The sequence below is a fragment of the Sinocyclocheilus anshuiensis genome, unplaced genomic scaffold, assembly GCF_001515605.1.
Source record: "Sinocyclocheilus anshuiensis isolate Anshui unplaced genomic scaffold, SAMN03320099.WGS_v1.1 scaffold670, whole genome shotgun sequence".
Taxonomy (NCBI): Eukaryota; Metazoa; Chordata; class Actinopteri; order Cypriniformes; family Cyprinidae; genus Sinocyclocheilus; species Sinocyclocheilus anshuiensis.
The window spans coordinates 1495893-1502926 of record NW_015546062.1 but is presented as its reverse complement, the minus strand read 5'-3'; the positions used below and the strand labels follow the sequence as shown (position 1 = coordinate 1502926).

The following is a 7034-nucleotide window of genomic DNA, read 5'->3' as shown; positions in this document are numbered from 1 at the left end:
CCTGTCGCGTGTAGTTCACAGATGACAGGTTTGAGACCCCTGAACGAGATTGCTGCAAAAGAGAAAGAACATTAGTGTGATTTAATTTTCCCTCACTAATTTCACTGGCAAGTCTGCTGATTCTGTCTGATGGTATTTTTATAGGCTGGGAAAGGCGTAAAATACCACCAGCTGCGGTAGTGAACTTTATTGCTAATTTCACACTTTAAAAAAACGTGGAGACTCGCCATTAGCCTGCTTTATACACGCAGATTGACAGCCGTCACGTCCACATCAAGGGTTCATCCACCGTGTCTGTCTGTCAGACTCATAAAAGTCATTATCAGATTCGGAACTGAGCGAATATTTCGAAGGGTATGTCAAACAAGCGTACAGCATGTATATGAAATATTAGTCTGGTCTATGATGTGATCGATGCACCAGAGAAGAGAGGTTGGAATGAGGGAGTTCGTGAAGAAGTAGTGTGGGTAGCAGGAAAGGCCTCGGGAAAAAGAGACAGTCGGGAACACGGATCTGAAGCTGACTGCTATTGGTTAATGAGTTACTAAAGTAAAGGTCACTAAACGCCAGTGCTGTGTGTTCATGGCTGTTGCTCCCAGTGCTTGTGGCATCCTAGTGATGCATTGTAACAGCTGACACTGTTTTGAGCCCTGAAACAAAACATTTAAGATTGCTCACACATTATAAGGTCGTTACACAGCTTTTACCCTCCCATGAAAAGCACAGTCTTCCACCAGCTGACTCAGTAAAATCAAAGTTGTTCTGCAGGCCTGCCTAGGCTAGAATGACAAATGCACTAATGTAATGTGAAATGTGTGTGTGTTTGTGTGTGTGTGTGAGAGAGAGAAAGATCAACCTCTTGAGGGCTTTCCCTTCTAACTTCCACCTACACACCAACTGTCGCAGCACAAGTGTTATTACTGTATTTAGAATTCTGTGCATATCTGTGGCTTATATAATGAGGTTATAATGTGCTGCTATACACAGTGCATGCCAAATCTATGGAATTTCTTTCATAAATTAACCAATTTTATATTGGACCGCTTGTAACCTTACCTCAAAGGACATCTTTGTTCTATGTCACAGAAACAGCGAAAGATTTGATGGTAACACTGCACAGCAATAATGAATGCGTTTAATGCGGTTTCATTAACTAATAATGAACGGTGTTGTTTTTTGGACCCCCGGTGACTTTCACTGTGTGTGTAAAAACAATGCAAACTCCAAAAGAAAGTAAGTCATACAGGTTTGGAACAACTTGTGGGTGAGTAAATTACATTTTTAATTTTGGGGTCAACTACTGTAACCTTTATTAACCTAGATTAATAAATGCTGTAAACATCTTGTTAATTGTTTATATGTAATGCACAACTGATGCTGATGACTTAAATCTTATAATACAGTGTCAGTAATGTTTTGACGTAACTAGAAGAAAGGTGCATGGTGAGAAAAGAGATTGAGTTTGCAATTGAGGCTCTATGAAAGAACTAGAATTAGAACAGAGAATGCGTGCAAATGAAGAAATATGATCCGTAGGCATAATGCAGCAGCAAATGAAAGAAGTCAACATTTAATAGAGGTTGAAAGCAGTGGCTGGAAAAGGGGAGAGCTGAAATGGAGAGAGCAGGGAATGAAAAGGTGAGTGGAAGGTGAGAGTAGAGGGTAGGGATGATGGACTGGTATTTAGGTAGTAATCTGTTTATAGTAGGCTAACCCTGACCGCGTCGCCTTTAGTTTAGGGAATTTTCCAGGGGCTGCAGGTGGTATGTGTGTAATGAGAAAGCTTTAAAGGTTTCCAGCTCTCACATAAGGCAGAGAGAGAATAGGGTAAATGTCCTCACACGTCAAAGAACAGCTGCAGTAGTTGAATTGTGGCAAGGAGTCCCTGGTTTTTCTTTTAACCCTTGAAGGGTGTCACGGGTCTTGAGCCTTAAAACATGTAAAAGCCTAATAGCTCTTTTTTTTCCGGCTAACCCATGTTTTGTCTGCTTCAGTATAAAGAAAACCAAGTAAAACTTCATATCAAGACTGTGTTTTTCTGCATTGAAACCTACCCATAAAGTAAAGTGGTTTAGCCTCAAAGCTACCATTTTTACAAGACTACAGTAACCAGCAGTAAACAATTGTTAAAGTTTTAAAATCTGATTTTCATTGCGGTTATTACTCTTGGTTAGTGGCTGAACATCCTGATAGATATTTTACAACTAACACAATTTGTTACCCATATTAACCAATTTATTCCAGTGGTAGTACATCCAACTTTAATGTACATTCATTCAGAATGTCTGTAATATTTAATTAGATTGAAGAATAACAGTCAAGCTCAACATTGAGCCTCAAGCACAACATTTGCAATATATGTTAATCTGAGACCCAAACTGCAGTCATGCAGTACATATGTTTTTCTAAATCACAGTTTCTCTAACCTGTGCCCTGTAAACACGTTTGAGTTTAAGATTTAATTTACAAAAATGATTTGTTATACATCTGATTTAAAAATAATTATAGATATAATTTGTAGATTATAATAATCATGGATTAGATATTACATAGTGTCAATTAAATGTGAATATTCAGAGATATTAATTAGTAGTAATTACAGTATTTCATTTAGAATTCAGAGTAATGTTAAATAGCATTTTCTTTGCATTTTTATATCAAGATGGTACAAGATTATCCTATTTAAATCAATATGATAAACAAGTTAGGTCGAAAGTAATCTAAAAGTAGTCAGATTTTATTACCAAAAATGTGTAATATATTGGATTACGTTACTAACTACAATTTTTGTCATGTAATTTGGAATCATTAACAGATTACAATTTTACATCGTGTCAATTAAATGGGATTTAATTGAGAATGTGAATATTTAATTGAGAATGTGAATGAGATATTAGTTAGTAGTAATTATTGTTACATCACAAGCATTTTAAACAAAACTTGCAACAAAATAAAACTCAACAAAAAACTTGAACAACAAAATGGAAAAACAAACCTGAACACAAATCTTACAGCAGTCATACATCAAAGAGAACCTGTATTTTCACTCTTATAAGACAAGGATCCAACATCATTTGTTACAAAACAAAACAAACCTCAGAACTTGAAATAAACTTCAACAAAAAACAAAACAAAAACATTTAAAACAAAACAATTCACAGCAGTCATCAAAGCATACATCAAAGACGAATGGCGTCTTTTAAGTTAAAAGCATCCACTGTGTGTTTACAAACTTGCATAGCACACTTTTGCATGTTTAGAACTCTCTAATGAAAAGTTCTAAACAATTTTAAAAAAGTTGGATCACTTTTTTTGCAGGGGACAAATGGTCAAAGTCAAGTTTGTCATTATTTAGACAGAAGAGTCTAAATAGAGCTGGTATAGGGACAACAAAAGCAATTGTCCGCAAAGATGCCAGTGATCATCAATCATGCAGTAAGTGCGTCACAAATTGAGAGCATCTTTATAATGCCAGATATCGATCGAATTCTCCAGCGTCACATAGCCACGTCCCCAAATTCTACTCTTTTGTTACTCTGTCCACTCAAAATTGTCTTCCAATACACTTAAGACATGTTTCATCATTTAACCCAGCCAAGTTGGAACGGCAGGGGACATTGACCGAACCCTGCTAGAACATTAGGGCCGGGCGGGATGGTAGCACTGAGTGCTGATGTAGCACTGTGTGGGCAGTAAGGAAGTCCATTAGTGAACATGAAGAATACTTCTCTCTCTGATTGCGTTGCACTTGCCTGTGTGGATTATTTAGGCTGTTTTGAAGCCTGCTGTTTCTTTATTTATTTTTTGGCCATGTATATTTTTAGACCGTGTGTGTGTGTGTGTGTGTTTTCTTCATGTCTTTCCGTTAAAGGTTATAGCTATTTGTTCGATAAAGGGATATGTTGTGTGTGTGTGTTCATACTTGAATGGGATCTAAAGCAAAGCGTCACGCCAGACTGTTACTGTGGCACCCCTCTCTCTTTCTGTTTACTTGTCTCTGTTTGTCCATCTGTCTCTCCTTCTCTACCTCCCTCTGCCCCCTATCACTCACACTCTCTACTGCCTGTCATTTCTTCTCCTTATCTTCTTCCATTTTCTTATTATTCCTCGTTTCTCTCCTTGCTTCCTCCTGCTCCCGCTCTCACCCCTTTTATCTTGCTTTCAAATTTCTCTGCCTCTGTCAGGTCTGCGAACCCTTTTGTTCATTACCATCAAACAGTGTGGAAGCATGTGACTAAGGGACGAATGGAGTTGAATGGCTGGAAGGAGGAAAGATTATGGGCCGTGACTCAATTTGATGGATCGTTTCATGAGTTTAGCATGTCCACTGAATCATAGGGGTCACCAACGCCACCCACTGACTTCAAGAACACGGTGTGTTTTCAACGGCCCGGCGGATGATGCATAGCTCAAGTGTAGTATTGCTGAGTTCACATTAGCAGTAAATAAGGTGGGTTTGTTTTCGCTCCGCTGCCCACTGAGCGATGCCGTTCTGCTATTGATTAGCATCCATGGGTGTGTGTGTGTGAGTGTGTTTCGGTCGAGGTGGAGAATGGAGATGATGGGAATTTTACGGCCTGTTTAAATGCGTGGATGGGGTCATCCCCTCAATGCACTCAAACGCACTGGGCCTACATGTCTATTAGCGAGAAGTGCGATTTAAAATAAAATCAAGATGAAGAGCTCCTCCTCCCGTGCCGATGCGGATTGTTTGGCATTTAGACAGAATGGTTTCATCCAACAGGGGAAAAAAAGACACGACAACTGTCTGTGTACTCTGGTGTTGGCCTGGTAACCACTCTGGCTGTGCTCATTCTGTTGTTCGGTCATATTATATACATTTATCCAACCAGTGTTTTTCCAGCATTTATCATTCTCTCTCGAACTTTCTCGCTGTAATACACCACTTCATAGATGTCCTTCAGGAACAAGCTGACCTTTTCTCTTCACAAAAGGAACAAAAGCACTTGTTTGGTGTCACTATCTCCCCATCGCTGCGTATCCATAACCTTCCCTGCCGGAGAGACTGAAAGCGGCATAACGGATTTCTCCCTTTCTTTTTCTTTTTCATGTCCTCTGAGCTGTGCTCTTAGCTGTCATCCGTCGTCTTCTCCAGTTAGAACTGGACAGCTGTGTCCCATTATGTCACTGTCTTTACACGGTCACCTTTGACCTTTCCAGTGGGTCGCTAGCTTACTGCTGTACCTCCTTTATCTGTCATCCCGTTTGTTTTATTTCTTGTTGAATCCCTCTTCTCAAGTTTTCCTCTCTGTATCGTTGTTTTACTGTGGGTTTTGGACACTAGGGAATTTTGCGTCTGTGTCAGTCACATGTACAGGAATCGTGAGGAACGATGACTCTGAGTGTTTCCAATGATGTCACCAGGGCGCCATATGGCTTGTGCTGTAACAGTCCCTAAATCTGGGAAATCTTCTCTCCTGGTGACATACTGTATGTATTTAATTTATTTGTACCTGTCAAGTGAAATAATCTCTGTCTGCGCTGATGGAGCGTCATCCTGCTATATCCGGTTTAGGGAGCCTGAAATGTTGGATTTTACGTGGTAATTACCGGAGCCAGAACATAATGGCATGATGGAGAGGACACTGCTGCCGTGAGATAGCAAAGTGATGGGCTACTTTCACCTGGAAACTCATTTAAACAGTTTTATTTCTTTTTATCCCCCTTTTTTAAGTATCTAGCATGCATTAGTGAGGGTAAGCATCCTGTGCGGTGAACATATGCGCTGAATAGGCGGCTGTGGTTTGTTCTCATCGTAAAAAGCGAATGTTAACATTGGCAATGTGGTCACATAAAGGTTTGCCTGAAAGCATTTGTTAGACCGGCACTGGCAGCCATGTATTTCCCGGTGACAAATGTTGTTTCTGACAAAGGGGCAGTTAGGTCTAGTTTTGTGGGAAGTTGGCTAGCGGCTGTGCCCTTGGCCACCTGTTGGTGGGTTTTGACCTGTTGTGGCAGCTGTGTGTTTATACACCTATGCTGATGAGACATGACAAAATATGTCATGATTTGTTGACCTGAAACAACCATGCAGACTACAGCATAGTAATCTGACAGCACACTAAAACTGATATCTTAAATGTAATTGCTGTCTTTGCTAACCTTTATGTCAAATCAAAGTGGTGCCAAAGTGACAGCCTGCAGTGAAAAGTTCATGGTAATTTTTTTTTGACAACTTTAACTTTAATGACTGATGAAGAAACCAAGCTGAAATTCTCTCTTTCAAAATAAATACATAAATACATACATACATACATACATACATAAAATAGAGTAGAAATGACAAATTAATTATGACAAGTTAGTTATTGACAACAGTTATTGTAACCTTGTGACTTGATATTATATAGCTACAAGTTCCATTATTAAATGAGTGCATAATCTTATTTCATTGGCCAATTAATTTTATTGAATCATTCATTATTCTTTATCAACATTTATTTTAAAATAATAATAATTAAATTAATATTAATCATCATCTTCGTTATTATAATTAACAACAACTATATAATAATAATAATAATAATAATAACAATGACAATAACAATAATCATAATAATTTATTTATTTGTTTGTTTATTTGGCCGCTTTTATTATTAGGCTATTATTCTTTATCAACATTTAATTATAAAATAATAAATTTAATTTAAATTAATCATCATCATTATCGTTATTATAATTAACAACAACTATAATAATAATAATAATTATTATTTATTTATTTGTTTGTTTGGCCGCTTTTATTTAATTATTATTATTCTTTATTATCATTTTAATTATAAAATAATACATTTAATTGATATTAATCATCATCGTCATTATCGTTATTATAATTAGCAACAACTATAATAATAATAATAATAATAATAATTGTATTATTTATTTCGATTGTTTTTATTTTATGTATTTTTTTGTTTGTTTTTGTTTAATCTTTGTGCTAGGAAAGCAGGAATAGCAGTGGAGGAGGCAGGTGGTTTTTCTAAATGAAATGTTCTCTAGTTTTTTCAGAGCTT

The 7034-nt window shown here is 37.4% G+C and overlaps 1 protein-coding gene across 1 annotated transcript in view; it reads left to right on the top strand.

The window, feature by feature from the left end:
* LOC107699550 (small conductance calcium-activated potassium channel protein 2-like) overlaps positions 1 to 7034 on the top strand; it is an 88847-nt gene that overhangs the window by 7770 nt on the left and 74043 nt on the right. The gene's annotated exons all lie outside the window — the stretch shown is intronic.